The 18,645-nt window shown below is 37.8% G+C and overlaps 1 protein-coding gene across 14 annotated transcripts in view; it reads right to left on the reverse strand.

Annotated features, from left to right (window-relative positions):
- The window catches only part of CCDC30 (coiled-coil domain containing 30), a 194,491-nt gene that overhangs the window by 123,869 nt on the left and 51,977 nt on the right, over window positions 1-18,645 (reverse strand). Inside the window, exons 1-2 of one of the 14 annotated variants that reach the window (XM_024252451.3) lie at window positions 1,752-3,922; window positions 717-817 (exon numbers count right to left, since the gene is read on the reverse strand). The exons of 10 other annotated variants lie outside the window; for them this stretch is intronic. The gene's annotated coding sequence lies outside the window, so the exon portion shown is untranslated. Of the gene's footprint in view, window positions 1-716; window positions 818-1,746; window positions 3,923-18,645 lie in introns of those variants that run through there. 3 more of the 14 variants (XM_054537000.2, XM_054537007.2, XM_054537003.2) reach the window with 3 other exon arrangements.

Consider the following 18,645-nt stretch of genomic DNA (forward strand, 5'->3'; position numbering starts at 1 on the left):
TATATATATAGTAGTGATGGGATTTCGCCATGTTGCCTAGCCTGTTCTCAAACTCCTGGGCTCAAGCGATCACTCGCCTCGGCCTCCCAAAGTGCTGGGATTACAGGTGTGAGCCACCGTGCCTGGCCGACCCCTCTCCATTGTAAAAGCCAACCTGTCAAATGAACTAATTGCACATTTGGTTTGGCCAGTCAGGAAGCAGCTGAAATTGGCACATCTATATTTTGTAACTTGGGAAATGCAGAGTGGTATGTAGGAACAGCCCTCCCAGTCCTGTTCTACTGGTTTCCAACAATGGCATCCTGAGCTAGTTACCTCACTTTTCTTAGCCTTAGTTCCTCATATTAAAAATACGGATAATGATGCCTGGATATATATGGGCTCCTCACTTATAGAAAATGCTCTGTAAGTGGCAGTTTATATTATTGTTGGATTGTTCCAAATTTTTACATTCATTTGTCAGTAAGGCAATACCTTTAAATCATCCTTATAATTTCAACACACCAGTTTATCCTAAATACATTAGTAAATGGGCTCCTTACTGATTGAGTACTCCTGGCAAGGTTTTCTGTAACCACTGGTCACAATCATAGGATGTATATTCCTAGAAGTGTGCTTTCTCCTTTTGCCTATTTTCAGTGATTCTTGAGCATCCTTATGGTGTCTGCCTTACCTGTATTAGAAAACGTAACTGAAAATTATCCCTTTTTTCTTACCTCATTAAAATCTTGTACTTTGTCTCTTGATCTTTTGTACTGGTTTCTCTTCTATCTTCCTATGTTACTGATAATTCAGGCTCTAAAATGGAAGCCTCAATCTAAATAAATCACCAGTTACAAAATGTCATTTTAAAAAATACTGAAAAAAAGCTACATTTCTTAAGCATCTTCTTCTGAGCTAGTAGCCCTGAAATCGCTTCCTAGCAACAAGTTTCACCTCCTATCTGGTCTTGGATCCTTAAGAGATTTGCTTTATTATGGATTTGAGACTTTGCTGTTGTTTGGTAGCTGAGCCAAAGGGAACAAGTATTAGAAAAATACACTACAGAATCCTGATTGTTCTGAATTAATCAAACTACTAATTTACCTTACTCATGTTTAATGTTAATAAAACAGAAATAATAATCCCAAGCTGATGAGTTGGAAAGAATGGGGAATGCTATTAGAGAAATGGATACTAAAATCCTAGCGTAACTTTTATAATTCCTCCTGTCCAGTGGTATGGACAAAAGATGTAGTCAAGAATCATGTCAGCTTAGCAGCACTGCACAAGGAAATGGAGAACAAAAAATGTTTTTTTCCCAGAGTACCTTTTCCCATCAGCCACCATCTGCACTGGTGAATATTTTTTCAAATTCACACATGACATGCTGATGCATTCAACACTCAAGGCAAGAATTCCTTTAGCCCCACCCTTATGCCACCTGAGATGCTTCAGTACAAAGTAGAAGAAACATCTCAACTCTTAAATATGAACCCCCCCTCATTTTCTTTGTCTTTTCCTAGAGTAAGAATGTCATGTATTTCAATGCTATAATTTTTAAAAGATAGCTTTCCCAAAGAATATATATTTAAAATTTACCATAATTTGTGGCACATTGAATATAGTTATGCCTTTAGGCAATTTGTATACTTAATGAGCCCAGTAACCAAAGTTTAAAGCAGAAAAACACAAGAAAGGGGCAGTAAATAATGTGAGAGATGAGCAATAGGATACAGAGATCTCTGAGTAGCTGAGGGAGCCTACCTCACCTGCCAGCCAGCAGTAAGCAAAGAGGACTAATGCCTTAGCATGGGTAGCCACCAACGACTCTGGAGATGGTGTAACGGCTCAGAATTTTCCACTTTCAATGTTCTACTCCCTGAAAGGTGGGGATCACCTAATAATGCTCTGAACTAAACTGTGCCTCCCTACATAGTATGACAAGTTTTATTGTCATCCCACTATGTGCTTGCATTGTGCTGTGCCCTCTCACAGGCACAGTCAAATGAAAAGATGAATGCAGGCACTGTGGAAAATAAAATACTGCCTGGTCATCACCTAGGTGGAGGTGGTTTATGTGCTCAGTGCTGGGCATGCTGTAGCCCCCATGAGTTATAATAAGTCCCCTATATAAATCTCCTCTATAAGTTGCCCCAAGAGTTGTTATGGTGTAGAAAATGAGCCCTGGGGCCAGATAAACCTGGATCAGCTCCTGGCTGCAACTATTACTTTGGTCAAGTTCCCTTAAGTTCTCACAAATATGTAATGGGAATACTACTGCTTACTCTGGGGAGGGCTGTGTAAGATATGACAAGGTTTCTCTTCAAACAACCTGATTAATCCTTTATTCTTTAATTCTCAATACCCCTCCACCTCTCTTTCTTCTTTTTCTTTCTTTCTGCTTTTACTACATGCCCAGGCATGCCACAACACCAGTGACATTATCAACACCAGCTCACATTCCTTTCCTTATTTTTTAAAAAACTGACTCTCTAACTTGCCACAGACAACCCCTTCCCTCTCTCTCCTCTCTCCCTTATGTGTCCACCTTATCTAAAAAAAAGTTTAAATGTTTATCCAATCAAGTCTAGCTTAAATTATACAGTCCAACTCCAGCCAGTGGGGAAAGGGCACAGGGACAAGATTTACATCAAAAATGAAAACTTTCGGCCGGGTGCGGTGGCTCATGCCTGTAATCCCAGCACTTTGGGAGGCTGAGGCAGGTGGATCACCAGGTCAGGAGATCGAGACCACAGTGAAACGCCATCTCTACTAAAAATACGAAAACAAAATTAGCCGGGTGCGGTGTCAGGCGCCTGTAGTCCCAGCTACTTGGGAGGCTGAGGCAGGAGAATGGCGTGAACCCGGGAGGCAGAACTTGCAGTGAGCCAGATGGTGCCACAGCACTCCACCCTGGGCGACAGAGCAAGACTTCGTCTCAAAAAATAAATAAATAAATAAATAAAAACTTTCACCCTCCTTTATTCTATATGCTCTCATAACGACCAGCCATATGGGCGGCACCCCCCTGCACAAAAGTAAATTTGCTTTGCTGAAAAATCATTTATCTAAGTGCTCATTTTCCTTACAACTCCAAGGTCTATTTCTAACAGGGTATTATTGGGATTAAATGAGATTATGTTTGTTAGACACCTAGAACAGATCACGACACATGATAGATGTTCAATATATTGTGGCTATTATTTTCCTACCAGATACCTAGCATTTCTTCTATTTTAAGCATGTTCTCTGAGAACATGTGTAATAATAGCACTAAGATGATCTATTTAGTGATAAGTCTATCTCCATAGAGAAATGGGTAAGGAACACAGTTACATCTTGAGAAGAGTGCTTGATATGAGGGAATGATTTCCTAAATTATTTTTCCTTTTTAAGTCACAGGACTCCCCTCTCCCTTTTATTTTCAGAATAATTCTTATGGAAAAGCCCTCTACAGAGTTCCCAGAAGTGGAGATTTCTCTGACTGATGTGGAGGTAGAAAACCCACAGCTTTCTATTTATGGAACATCAAAGATCCCTGGAACACAGTTTGGAAACCACGATGGCAAAAACATTAAGTCTTTTTTTGTTTGTTTTTTAAGAGACAGGGTCTCGCCATGTTGCCCAGGTTGATCTTAAACTCCTAGGCTCAAGCAATCCTCCCGCCTTGGCCTCCCGAAGTGCTAGGATTACAGGTATGAGCCACTGCACCCAGCCAAAACATAGGTCTCGTAGTTAGGTTGAGATTTGAAATCTTGACTTTCACATTTTACAAATCTGTGATCTTGGTTTTCTCATCAGTAAATCAGGGTGAACAATACCTACCCTCTCCGAATTTCTGTTAAAATAAGTTATGTCAAACCCCCAGGAGAGTCATTATAACACTGTAGAGACTCATATATTAGTTTCTATCTGTATTTGACAGGGTTCTTTGGAGAAACAGAACCAAAAGAAGATTTTATATATATATAGTATGATCTCACTATCATTCAGGCTGAAGTGCAGTTGTATGATCACAGCTCACTGCAACCTCTGTCTCTCGGCACAAGCAATCTTCCCACCTCAGCCTCCTGAGTAGTTGGAACTACAGGCATGTGCCACCACGCCTGGCTAATTTTTGTATTTTTTTGTGGAGGTGGGGTTTTGCCATGTTGCCCAGGCTGGTCTCAAACTCCTGGACTCAAGTGATCTACCCGCCTTGGCCTTCCAAAATGCTAGGATTACAGGTGTGAGTCATTGTGCCCAGCCCAAAAATAATGTTTAATCAGATATCTGGGCATCCCAAACCTCAGTCAAGTTGACATATGAAGTTAACCAGTACACCATCTATGCTAGTTCATTCTTGCATTTATAATAGTATAAAAAACTACCTGAGACTGGGTAATTTATAAAGAAAAGAGGTCTAATTGACTCACAGTTCCTCAGGCTATACAGGAAGCATGGCTGGGGAGGCCTCAGGAAGCTTACAATCATGGCAAAAAAGGGAAGAGGAAGGAGGCATGTGTTACATGGCCAGAGCAGGAGGAAGAGAGAGAGGGTGAGGTGCTACACACTTTTAAACAACCAGATCTCATGAGAACTCATGCACTATTACTAAAACAGCAAGGAGGAAGGTGTGCCCCCATGATCCAATCACATCCCACCAGGCCACTCCTCCAACATTGGGGTTTTTATTTAATATTACAATTCGACATGAAATTTGGGTGGGAACACAAATCCAAACAATACCACCATCCTTTTACTTCCTTTTTGTAAGAAACAGAAAATAAAGTACAGCAGTCCCCCTAATCTTTGGAAGATATGTTCCAAAACCTCCAGTGGACACCTGAAACTCCCAATGGTACCAAACCCTCTATACAGTCCTCCTTTGATATCTGAGGGAGATTGGTTCCAAGATCACTAAGATACCAAATTCCATGGATGCTCAAGTCCCTCATATAAGAGGTATAGTATTTTACATATAACCCATACACATCCTCTCATATACTTTAAATCATGTCTAGATTACTTACAATGCCTAATATAATGTAAAAGCTATGTAAATAGTTGTTACACTATTTTTAAAATGTTAAATTGAGAGATGAGTCTCATTATATTTCCCAGGCTGGTCTCAAACTCCTGGGCTCAAGCAATCCTCCTACCTCAGCATCCCAAAGTGCTGGGAGTGAGCTACCATGGCCAGCCTGTTCTATATTTTAAATTTTATATTATTTTATTGTTGTATTGTTATTTTTTATTTTAATATTTTCAACTTACAGTTGGTTGAATTGGGAGATGTGGAACCTACAGATATGAAGAGCCAACTGTACTGTTTTTTCCACGTATACATAACTAAGATAAAGTTTAATTTGTAAATTAGGCATAGTAAGAGATTAGCAACAACAATAATAAAAATATACTGTAATAAAAGTTATGTGAATGTGGTCTCTGTCTCTCCAAATATCTTATTGTACTGTACTTATCCTTCTTGAGATGATGTGAGATGGTACAATGCCTAAATAATGAGGTGAAGGTGAATGACTTAGGCATTATGACGTGGCATTAAACTACTACTGACCTTCTGATGATACATGAAAAGTAGTCATCTGCTTTGAGTGATCTTGGATCACTGAGCCATGATGATGTCCATGGTTGCATGTCAGGAGCAGGCTGACTAATGCCCATTACTAATGGGTATACAGTATGTATGCTGTAGGCGCACTGGTCGAAGGGATGATTCCCATCCCAGCAGGACAGTGTAAGATTTCATCATGGTACTCAGAATGGTTCACAACTTAAAACTTATGAGTTGCTTATTTATGGAATTTTGCATTTAATATTTTCAGTCTGCAGTTGACTGCAGGTAGCTGAAACTGTGGAAAGTGAAACTGAGAATAAGGGGGAACTACTGTAGTCAGCAATAAGGAAGGAATGACTGAAGGAAATAACTCATGCCAGGAATAGCATATTACTAGGTCAAGGTCTGGAAACAAGTTAATGGGAATGGGCTGTTACTCCTCACCTGCTGACTACAGCACTCAGTTCACTTAATTCCTATGCTGAAAATGATCCTTCGGTTAATAGTTATTGCTATCACCATCATCTGGCTGCCAAACACCATCAAGAAATCTTGAGGCTTTTCCTTCATGAAAGATTAAGAGAGAACTTGGAAGGCAAAATCTTTCTTTAGGAAATGATTTTAGAAGGTCATTTAACTCTAATTGATTATTACTGAGACCATTTATTTATTTATTTATTTATTTATTTATTTATTTATTTTGAGACGGAGTTTCGCTCTTTTGCCCAGACTGGAGTGCAGTGGCACAATCTCAGCTCACTGCAAACTCTGTCTTCTGGTTTCAAGCTATACTCCTGCCTCAGCCTCCCAAGTAGCTAGGATTACAGGCGGCCGCCACCATGCCCAGCTAATTTTTGTATTTTTAGTATTTTTGTATTTTCACCACGTTGGCCAGGCTGGTCTCGAAATCCTGACCTTATGATCCGCCCACCTTGGCCTCCCAAAGTACTGGGATTACAGGCGTGAGCCACCGTGCCAACTCATTTTCCAGTTTTAAAGATTTCTACTTGCTAACATCTTTAAAAAGAAGAAATATTTACAGTGTTCATTAGTCCAATCCAGCTTGCTTTATGTGGGATGATGTAAGTGAAAGGATCATTAGAGTCAATATAAAGCTTTATTTTCTAATTTTAGAAATCCACACAAACTTCAGTCTCGATGACAAGGAAAAGAAAACTGGTTTACATCACAACTTAGAGGATTGAGATTAGACACACGTACACAATTCTGGTACTTAACGTTAAACATTAGGGAAAACTATGTGATCTTTTCTGAACATCTTTTGAAATAAAACAGATGCTCATTTATCCAGAATGTCACAGATAACATTTGTCAAAGAGGGAGGTAGATTAACCAGGTATTCTCCAGCAATCTTCTCCAAGCACAAGTTCTACGATACAGAGAGCCATGTGGAGGTATACCACTGATACCTCCCTTCAAGAAAGTACTTTCCACTCTTCCCAGATAGCCTCCAGTGAATAACTGAGCATTGTGGGAATATTAAGGCCCACCCAATTCTGCCCAATGTGTAATTCCTCTACAGGTTATCAATGTTCCAAAACCGTCTGTTGGGCTGGCAGAGACTTTCTCAGAGCTACACTACAGTTTGAGGCTCTTCCTACCCAATCAATATTCCTTCTTTCTCCCTCTCGTTTAACAGATGTTAGACCTGCATTGTGATCTGAAGGCTTTTCCTGGCCATGTCTGCTCCTTTCCTTTATGCTTCACAGATGCCCCCCTCAATAACTCTTGAAATTCTATGTTCATCTTGGGGCCTGCTTCCCATATCAAGCCTCCTTCACATGGATATATGAATGACAGAGCAAGGTGTGGGCCACAATTGTGGTCACCACGAAAGAAAAAAGAAGTCAGAATTTAAGCCGTTCTCACATAGGTAGTCTTTGGAAAAATATTTCTCTTTTGGAAGACAACTTATCAGAGCTAGCACACCTCTTCTATGTTCCAACTGGTTTGTTCTAGACTTCATTGCCACTAGAAAAGGTAGAAGAGGTCGGGTGCAGTGGCTCATGCCTGTAATCCCAGCACTTTTGGAGGCCAAGGCGGGTGGATCACCTGAGGTCAGGAGTTCGAGACCAGCCTGGCCAATGTGGTGAAACCCCATCTCTACCAAAAATACAAAAATTAGCTGGGCGTGGTGGTGGGCACCTGTAATCCCAGCTACTCAGGAGGCTAAGGCAGGAGAATCACTTGAACCCAGGAGGCAGAGGTTGCAGTGAGTCGGTATCACGCCATTGCACTCCAGCCTGGGCGACAAAGAGCAAAACTCAGTCTCAAACAAAAAAGAAAGAAAGAAAAAGAAAAAAGAGAAAGAGTAGAGAAGATGAGGTTAAAAGATTAGAAAACACAACTACCCTCCTTCCCAGACACCACAGGAAGGAGCAATACTCAACGTCATTAATCTTTTTCCTAGAATGTGGGAAGGAAGAATGGGAGGTTAGTGGGATTTGCATAAGAGATTCAGCCTGCTTTTCTTTATGTTTTGTTTGAAAAATTCGACCTTTTAAAAACTGTAGTGTTACATGTGTACAACAGTTTCCTTCAGTAATTCTAAAGAAAATGTTATCTTGTTAAATAAAATCACCTTTCTTCTTATTGATTTGTTTGTATGTTTACTCATTAATTCACTCAACGATTACTGAGTACAAAATATGCCTTCATACTTTGCTGAGTCCTAGGGACATTATTATTCTCATTTCACAGATAAGGAAGTTAAGGACAGAGAGCTAAGTAATTTGTTCAAGGTCACAATGTAATTGATAAGAGCTAGGATGTGAACCTAGGCAGACTGGTTCCAAAGTGTGCTCCCAACATCTAAACTAAACTTGCTTGATCACATCTTTCTGTGTTACAAATATCCCTGTGGTCCTATCCTAGTAGAGTGTCACAGTGGGAAAGCACAGATATGGCAAGCAGATAAGTAACCCTGTAAAGTTATCAGCTCTGTAGTAGTGGTGCACAACAAGTACTGAGGCAGTTGGAAAACATTATGTATTGACCCAAATCCTTATACTTGCAAGAAGTTTTACTAGAAACACATGTATTTATTTTCAGGTTACCTTCCTGGTCAGCTTTACACCCTTCAGAGTAGTTATTTTGAAAAATGATGAACACAAAGTATGCTGGAAATCCATGTTTAAAATCACCTCTGAAATGGTGAATACACGCAAAAAAACAAAAACAAAAACAAACCCAGACGATAAGTAATCATCTTTCTGGGAAAGGTTGATTTTAGGGGGAACAGTTAATATGTTCAGATATTCAGAGACAAATTTGAAAATTTACTTGTGTAACAGTTTGGGAGAAGTTTCATTCTATAAGACAAACTATCTCATGTAACTATGCAGTCAATTTGTAAAGAAAAATTTAAAAATAGTTTTTATCCAATGCATGTGGAAAACATGACTAAAGCACCCCAGGAAAACTGTACTGAAGGATATACAATATTAGGGCAAATAAATTTTGGTGTATTCACTTAAAAAATAAAAAAAAATTGATTTTAAACCACAGAACATTAAGTCTAGAGAGCCATTCCCTCTGATACAGAGGACAAAAACCTTGGAGATCAATATTTAAAAGATCAATTTCTTTAGCACCTAGAAAAGAGATCCAAATAAAAACAAGACCTGGGAAAAGGATATGAATTATTCAGGTAGTCAAGCAGAGATAGTTCTGGGATGATATCATTTGTATGATTTGACAAAATGAGCCAGAACTTAGAAATTACTCAGGGAGAAGAAAACGACCTCAAAATCCAACCCTCCAACAAAAAAATAGACATGAAAAACAGGTCATGGAAAAAGAGAAAAAGGGCCATGATGGAATAATGAGGATGAGATTTTCCTCACCCTTACACGTGGAAGAGTGGAAAAAAACTTATAAAACAACTCTTCTCAGACACTTGACAAGAGACATTAGGGGACGTTACTCCACTAGAGATGGATGGAAATTAGGTGACACTACAATTGCCAGGGATTTCTGCCTTGAAATACTTTCTAGAGTGTGGTGATATGAGGGAAATCCTGTATAGAGCATAGCAATCTTGTGGAATTGAGGAGACAGAGAAAGGAGTTCAGAAAGATGAAATGGCAGAAATACGTGGGATAGAGTACCAGAGAAAAGGGAGCCACACAGAGAAAAGAACTGCAGAAACCTGCAGTTTTTCAAGTCTTTCCTGAATACTGAGCCACACGTGAGTAGGGCAAAACTCCACAAAGATAAGCAAAGAACAATGAGAGAGCTGTAAGAACAATTCTCAGAGGTCAGCAGGGTTGGGAGATGTTTGAGTTCTGACCAGCTAGATCAGACAGTCCTTATTGAACACCCAGGGTCACACCATGAGAGTAGGACTATTCTAGCCCTAGAATAAAAGCTCCTATAAATCTGCCCTAAGGAAGCTTAAAAACAATCCAGAAAGAATTAAGCTATTCAGCAAGTAACTTAACCTATTGTGAAAACAAAGTTTAATATTATTTAAGCAAGACAATAATATTCGATCCTCAACAATATAAAATTCATAATGTCCAATATCCAGTAAAACATTATTAAACCTTCAAAGAAGCAAGTACAACACAACTAGGAAAAAAATCAGTGAATAGAAACAGACCTAGAAGTGACAATGTATTTTTTAAGAGACCTAATGAATAAAAGATAAAAGATATTCAAAAAAGAACTAATGAAATTTCTAGAGATAAAATTTTCAACACTTTAAATGAGTGATTCATGGGATGGGATTAAAAACACAATAAACACTACAGAAAAAAAATGAGTGAACTTGAAAACAACAATAGAAATTATCAAACTAGAACAAAGAGAGAAAAACTGGGGAAAAAATGAACAGAGCCTTTGTGAAAATACCAAAGGATGTAAAACACATGTAGTTGGAGTCACAGAAGTGGAGCAATACAAAAAATTTTGAAGAAATGAAGAAATAATGGCTAAACTTTTTCCATATTTAAGGAAAACTATAAACTCACAGAATCTAGAAGCTCAAATACTCCCAAGCAAGATAAGTACTACGAAAACCAAGAGAAACTGTAATCAAACTGCTAAAAAACATTTCATAAATGCCAGAGAAAAAAGAAATAGTAAATATAGAAAAACAAAGATAAGAATGACTATGAGCTTGTCAAAAACTATGAAAGCAAGAAGAAGACAAAGGAATGATATCTATAAAGTATTGTTAAAAGTAAGTCAACTTAAAATTCTATATCCAGTGAAAACATTCTTCAAAAATGAAGACCAGGAGAGATGACAGATTGGGAAGCACCAGAAATCTGTCTCTCCACCTAAACAATAATCCTGCTGGTGGCATCTGTCTGATACAAATATTTTCGAACTCTGGAGTCTATTAAAGGCTTGAAACTTCTAGAGAAAGGGTTGGATGGTCAATTGCTGTTAATTTCTATCAGTTTAAGCTCTTAGTCCTGCAGCAGCCATCTCCTCTCCTCCACCCCTGTGGCAGGCAGTGTGCATGAGTTCCTGGAACAGCTTGCATGCAACGTGTGGGAGTCAAAATGGACAAGGATGCTTTCCTTTAAGTATTGGGGATTTGTGTTCTGATGGGTGATTGCTGCTTTCGCTTATGTAGGTACAGACACAGAGTCAGGTGGCCATTGTTTTTGCACCTCCACCCATTGTTGCAAGCCCCTCCCCCTCTGGCAGAGGTGACATTCAGGGGATTCAAAGGGCTAGCATCCTTTTTCTTCTCTCCTTAATTTTTCTCTTTTTCCCTTTTTGGAAGCCAGTCATTAAAGAGCAGAACATTTGAAAGCAATTGCATATAGAGAGGAAACTGGAAAATCCACTGCATATGATAAGGGAAAGGCACACGCTCAGAAAAGACTCTAGAAGACCTTAAGCTTATATATCAGGCTAGTGCCACAACAACAAAAAACAAAACAAAATAAAGCAAAAACAGCAAACCCTGGGAGGGTGGCGAATCTGATTTTGAGAGTTATCACATTAGATTCAAATGTTAAATTTTCAAGAAAAAAAAAAATACAAAGAAACAGGAAGGTGTGGCCCATTTAAAACTTAAAAAAAAAAAAGAAAACAAAACCAACAGAAACTGTCCCTGAAAAAGACCATATGGCAGATCTACTACACAAAGACTTTTAAAAAACTATATTAAGGAAGCTTATGGACACATGGAGAAAGTCAAGAAAATAATGTATGAACAAAAGAGAAATGTCAATAAAGGGATAGAAAACCTAAAAAGAAACAAAAAGAATGTCTAGAACTGAAAAGTACAACGACTGAAATAAAAAATTCACTATAGGGATTCAAAGGCAAATTTGAGCAGGCAGAAGAAATAATCAGTGAACCTGAAGATACGACAATTGAAACTACTGACTTTGAGGAACAATAACAACAAAAAAAAATTGAAGAAAAGTGAACAGAGCCTAAGGCAGCTGTGGGACATCATCAGGTGGGGCAACATACACACTGGGGAGTCCCAGAAGAAAGGGAGGGCACAGAGATTATTTGAAGAAATAATGGCTGAAAACTTCCTAAATTTGATGAAAGGCATGAATACAAACAACCAAGAGGCTCAACCAACTTGAAATAAGATGAGCTCAGAGATGACCACACCAAGACACATTATAATCAAACTGTTGAAAGACAAAACCAAAAGAAAATGTTGAAAGCAGCAAGAGAGAAGCAACTTATCACACACAAGGAATCCTCAATGAGATTAACAACAGAATTCTCCTCAGAAACTTTGGCAACCAGAAGGCAGTGGGCTGAAATATTCAAAATTCTAACAGGAAAAAATTGTCAGTCAAGAATCCTATATCTGGCAAAACTGGTCCTTCAGAAATGAGACAGAATTTAAGACATTTCTAGGTATGTCTGGGGGAAAAAAGCTGTAAAGTTGTTTACATCATACCTGCTATTCAAGAAATGCTAAAAGGAGTCCTACAGGTTGAAATGAAAGGACAGTAGACAATAACTCAAAGCTATATGAAATTAATAAAGATCTCAGTAAAAGTAAATACACTGGCTATTATAAAAACCTGTACTGGCTGGGTGCAGTGGGTCACACCTGTAATCCCAGCACTTTGGGAGGCTGAGGTGGGCGGATTACCTGAGGTCAGGGGTTTGTGACCAGCCTAGCCAACATGGTGAAAACCTGTCTCTACTAAAAATACACAAATTAGCCAGGTGTACTGGTGTGCACCTGTAATCCCAGCTACTCGGGAGGCCGAGGTTGGAAAATCACATACTCCAGCCTGGTCAACAGAGTGAGACTCCATCTCAAAAAAAAAGAAAAAAAGTAATATTGTAACAATAGTTTGTAACTCTACTTTTTGTTGTCTACATGATTTAAGAAAGTATATATTTAAGAAAATTATTGGTCTAAAAGCTAGTATTATTGTAACTTTGGTTTATAACTCCACATTTTGGCTTCCACATAATTGAAAAGATTCATTTATTTTTTAGTTGTTAGTTTATGTTTTTGGAAACACATTTGTACAAAGATGTAATTTTGGGACATCAAAACTGAATAGTGTTGGTTTTGACCAACTGAAACTGCCATTTCAACCAACCCTGAATTGAAAATATTTTTTAAAAATAAAAATAACAATATGACAATAAAATGCAAATAAAAATGATACATCATAACAACTATTTATACAACACTTACACTGTATTATTACAAGTAATCTAGAGATAATTTAAAACATATGGGAGAATGTGCATAAGTTCTATGCAAATACCTACACCATTTTATATAAGGGACTTGAAAATTTTGTATCTGTGAGGGGTCCTGGAATAAATCCCCTTATGATACTGCAGGATGACTGTATATATGGTCTAAAAGAGACAAAAGTAGATTGAATGTGAAAGAATAAAAAAAGACATTTCAGGCAAACAGTAACCAAATTAGAACAGGGAAATTACTATACTATACTAATATCAGACAAAATAAACATTCAATTTCAAAAAGCTTACAAAATATTGTAAAATATATTATATATTAATAAAAGGTTCAATATAGTAAAAATATATCATAATTATAAATATTTTGGCAAATAATAACAGACCATCAAAAAACATAAAGAAAAAATTTACAGAAGTGAAGGGAGAAACAGACTGTTCAAGAATAAATGGAGTCAATACCCTACTCTCAATGATATACTAAATAACCAGACCAAAAGTAGGTAAGGAAATAGAGGACTTGAAAAACACAATAAGCCAACTAGAGCTAACAGACATATACAAGATGCTCTATCCAACAGCAATAGCTTACACATTCTTCTCAACTGCACACAGGACAATCTACAAGATAGATCATATGTTAAACCACAAATTAAGTCTCAATAGATTTTAAAAAATAGATATCATACAAGGTATCTTCTCCAACTGAAAAAGGATAAAGTTAGAAATTAACAGGAGGAAAACAGAAAACTTCACAATTTGTAGAAACTAAAGAACACACTTTTAAACAACCAATGGATCAAAAAATAAGTTACAAAGAAATTAGAAAATACTTGGCCAGGTGTGGTGGCTCATGCCTGTAATCCCAGCACTTTGGGAGGCCGAGGCGGGTGGATCATGAGGTCAGGAGATTGAGACCATCCTGGCTAACATGGTGAAACCCCATCTCTACTAAAAATACAAAAAAAAAAAGTTAGCCAGGTGTGGTAGCAGGCGCCTGTAGTCCCAGCTACTCGGGAGGCTGAGGCAGGAGAATGGCGTGAACCCGGGGGGGCGGAGCTTGCAGTGCGCCAAGATTGCGCCGCTGCACTCCAGCCTGGGCAAAAGAGCAAGACACTGTCTCAAAACGAAAGTAAAAAGAAAATACTTAAAGATGAGGCCGGGGGGGCTGGGTGCGGTGGCTCACGCCTGTAATCCCAACACTTTGGGAGGCTGAGGCAGGTGGATCACAAGGTCAGGAGATCAAGGCCATCCTGGCTAACACAGTGAAACCCCGTCTCTACTAAAAATACAAAGAAAAAAATTAGCTGGGCGTGGTGGCAGGTGCCTGTAGTCCCAGCTACTCAGGAGGCTGAGGCAGGAGAACGGCATGAACCCAGGAGGCAGAGCCTGCAGTAAGCCGAGATTGCACCACTACACTCCAGCCTGGGCGACAGAGTGAGACTCTGTCTCAAAAAAAAAAAAAAAAAAAAGATGAGGCCAGGCATGGTGGCTCATGCCTGTAATCTTAGCACTTTGAGAGGCTGAGATAGGCAGATCATGAGGTCAGGAGTTTGAGACCAGCCTGACCAACATGGTGAAACCCTGTCTCTACTAAAAATACAAAAATGAGCTGGGCGTGGTGGTGCATGCCTGTAATCCCAGCTACTCAGGAGGCTGAGGCAGCAGAATTGCTTGAATCTGGGAGGCGGAGGTTGCAGTGAGCCAAGATCATGCCACTGCACTCCAACCTGGGTGACAGAGTGAGACTCTGTATCAAAAAAAAAAAAAAAAATAAAGAAAATAAAGAAAATACTTAAAGATCAATGAAAATGAAACCATAACACACCAAAACTTATAGATACAGAAAAAGCAAAGTGAAGGGGGGAAATTTGTAACCGCTTACATTAAAAAATAAGAAAGATCTCAAATCAACAAGCTAACTTCACAACTTAAAGAACTAGAAAAGGAAAAACAAAACAAACCTGAAGCTAGCAAAAGGAAGGAAATAATAAAGATTAGAAAAGAGATAAATGAAAGACAGAAATGAAAAACAATCGAGAAAATATACAAAACGCTTTGTTCTTTGAAAAGATCAACAAAATTGAAAATCTTTAATTATATTTACTAAGAAAAAAGAGAGAAGACTCAAATTATTAAATTAGGAAGTGAGGGCATTACAACAGATACTAGAGAAATAAAAGTGATTATAAGAGTGTACTATGAATAATTGTATGCCTAGAAACTGGATGACCTAAATGAAATGCAGAAATTTCTAAAAACTTGGCCAGGCATGGTGGCTCACACCTGTAATCACAGCACTTTGGGAGGCTGAGGTGGGCGAATCACAAGGTCAGGAGTTTGAGACCAGCCTGGCCAACATGGTGAAACCCTGTCTCTACTAAAACTACAAAAAAAATTAGCCAGGCATGGTGGCAGGTGCCTGTAATTCCAGCTACTTGGGAGGCTGAGGCAGGAGAATCGTTGGAACCCAGGAGGTGGAGGATGCAGTGAGTTGAGATGGCATCATTGCACTCCAGCCTGGGCAACAAGACAGAAACTCCATCTCAATAAAACCAAACAAACAAACAAACAAACAACAAAAAAGAAATTCTAAAAACACAAAGCCTACCAAGACTAAATCACAAAGAAATAGAAAATCTGAACAGACTAACTAGTAAGAAGAATGAATCAGTAAGTAAAATCTCCCAACAAAGAAAAGCCCTAGACCTGATGGCTTCATTAGTGAATTCTATCAAACATTTAAAAAAGAACTAATATCCTTTTTCCCAATGTTCCTTTAAGAAAATGAAGTGGAAGAAATACTTCTTAACACATTTGAAGAGGACATAATTACTCTAACAGCAAAGCCAGATAAAGATACCACATGAAAAGTAAACTACAGGCCAATGCCCCTAAAGAACGTTGATGAAAAAATCCTCAACAATATACTAGCAAATTGAATTCAGTAGCATATTAAAAGGATTATAAACCATGACCAAGTAGAATTCAGTCCTGGAATGCAAGGATGGTTCAACATATGAAACTAAATCAATGTAATACATCAGGTTAACAGAATGAGGAGAAAAACACCCATATAATAATCTCAGTTGATACAGAAAAAGTATTTGACAAAATCCAACATCCTTTCATGATAAAAACACTTAACAAACATGGAACAGAAAGAATCTGCTTCAATATAATAAAATTCATATGAAAAATCCACAGTGAACATTATACTTAGTGGTGGAAAGACTGAAAGCTTTTGCTCCAAGATCAGACAAGGATGCCTGCACTTGTCATTTCTATCCAACAAAGTACTGGAAGTCTTAGCCAGAGCTATTAGACAACAAAAAGAAATAAAAGGCATCCAAATTGAAAAGGAAGAAGTAAAATTAGAGTCGTGTATTGTTTAATGACAGGAATACATCCTAAGAAATGTGTCAGTAGGTGATTTCGTCATTGTGCAAACATCATAGAATGTTCTTACACAAACCTAGATGGTATATCCTATTACACACCTAGGCTATATGGTTTAGCCTATTGCTCCTAGGCTACAAATCTGTACAACATGTTACTGTATTAAATACTACAGGCAATTAAACAAAATGGTATTTGTATATCTAAACATATCTAATCAGAAAAGGTACAATGAAAACACAGTATTATAACCATATGGGACTGCTGTCGCAAATGTAGTCCATTATGGTGCATAACGACATCTCTGTTTGCAGATTATATGATCTCATAAGTAGAAACCTAAATATTTCACCAAAAAAACTTCTTAGAGCTAATAAATTCAAAAAGTAGTAGGACATGAAGTCAACATACATAAATTAGTTGCATTTCTATACTCTAACAATGAACAATCTGGAAAGGAAATTAAGAAAACAATTCTATTTATAATAGCATCAAACAGAATGAAATACTTAGGAATTAGCTTAATGAAGAGAGATGAAAAACTTGTACAATAAAAGATAGAAAACATTGGTGAAAAAATTAGGAAGATGAAAATAAATGGAAAGACATTCATGTTTATGATTGGAAAACTATTGTTACAATGTAAATACTATCTGAAGCTATCTACAGATTCAATATAATCCCTATCAAAATTCCAACAATATTTTTTGCAGAAATAAAACAATCCATCCTAAAATTTGTACAGAGCCTAAAGGGACCCCAAACAGCCACAACAATCTTGAAAAATAAAAACAAAGTTGGAGGACTCACACTTTCTGATTTCAAAACTTACTACAAAGCTGCAGTGTTCAAAACAGTGTCATAATTGAATAAAGACAAATATATAGACCAAGGGAATACAACAGACATCCCAAAAACAAACTCTTGCATATTTGATCTTGCATATTTGATATTTAAATATTTGGTAGAATGAAGCTATCAAGTCTAGGGCTTTTCTTGGTTGAATGATTTTCAACAAGAGTGCAAAGACGATTGAGGAAAGAAAGTTTTCTAGTAAATGGTGATGAAACAGAACATCCACATGACAAAACTAAGTTAGACACTTACTTTACACTATTCACAAAAAGTAATTCAAAAAGGATAAAAAGACCTAAACACAAGAGCTAAAACTATAAAATTCTTTTGCAGAAAACTTAGGGGGAACTCTCCATGACTAGATTTGGCAATGATTTCTTGGATATGACATCAAAGACAGGCAACAAAAGAAAAATTTAAAAATTGTATTTCATAAAAACTAAAAACTTTTGAATATGGAAATAACACTACTGGCCAAGTGTGGTGGCTCACACCTTTAATCCTACCACTTTGGGAGGCCAAGGTGGGAGTATTGCTTGAGGCCAGGAATTTGAGACCAGCCTGGGCAACACAACAAGATCCCATCTCTACAATTTCTTTTTAATTAGCTAGGCATGGTGGCATTTGTCTTTGGTCCTAGCTACTCAGGAGGCTATGGCAGGAGGATTCCTTGAGCACAGGAGTTGCAGGTTATGGTGAGCTATGATCTTACCATTGCACTCCTGCTTGAGTGACAGAGCAAGACCCTGTGCCATAAATAAATAAAATAACACCTACAAAGTAGGAGAAAATATTTGCAAATCATGTATCTGATAAGGAATATTAACATCTAGACTATATAGAGAACTTTAACACTTATAATAAAAACCAAACCAAATTCAATAATGGGGAAATAATTTAAATAGACATTTCTCCAAAGAATATAAACAAATGACTAATAAACACCTCAAAAGATGCTAAAATTAATAATCACTAGGGAAATGCAAATCAAAACCACAATGAGATACTACCTTAGTCCATTTTGTATTGCTATAACAGAATACCTGAGCTGGATAATTTATAAAGAAAAGAGGGTCATTTTGTTCATGCTTCTGGTGGCTAGCAAGTTCAAGACTGAGCAGCTGCATGTGGTAAGGGCCTTATGCTATTTCAGCTTATGGTGAAAAATG

This window comes from Pongo abelii, chromosome 1 (genome assembly GCF_028885655.2).
Source record: "Pongo abelii isolate AG06213 chromosome 1, NHGRI_mPonAbe1-v2.0_pri, whole genome shotgun sequence".
NCBI lineage: Eukaryota > Metazoa > Chordata > Mammalia > Primates > Hominidae > Pongo > Pongo abelii.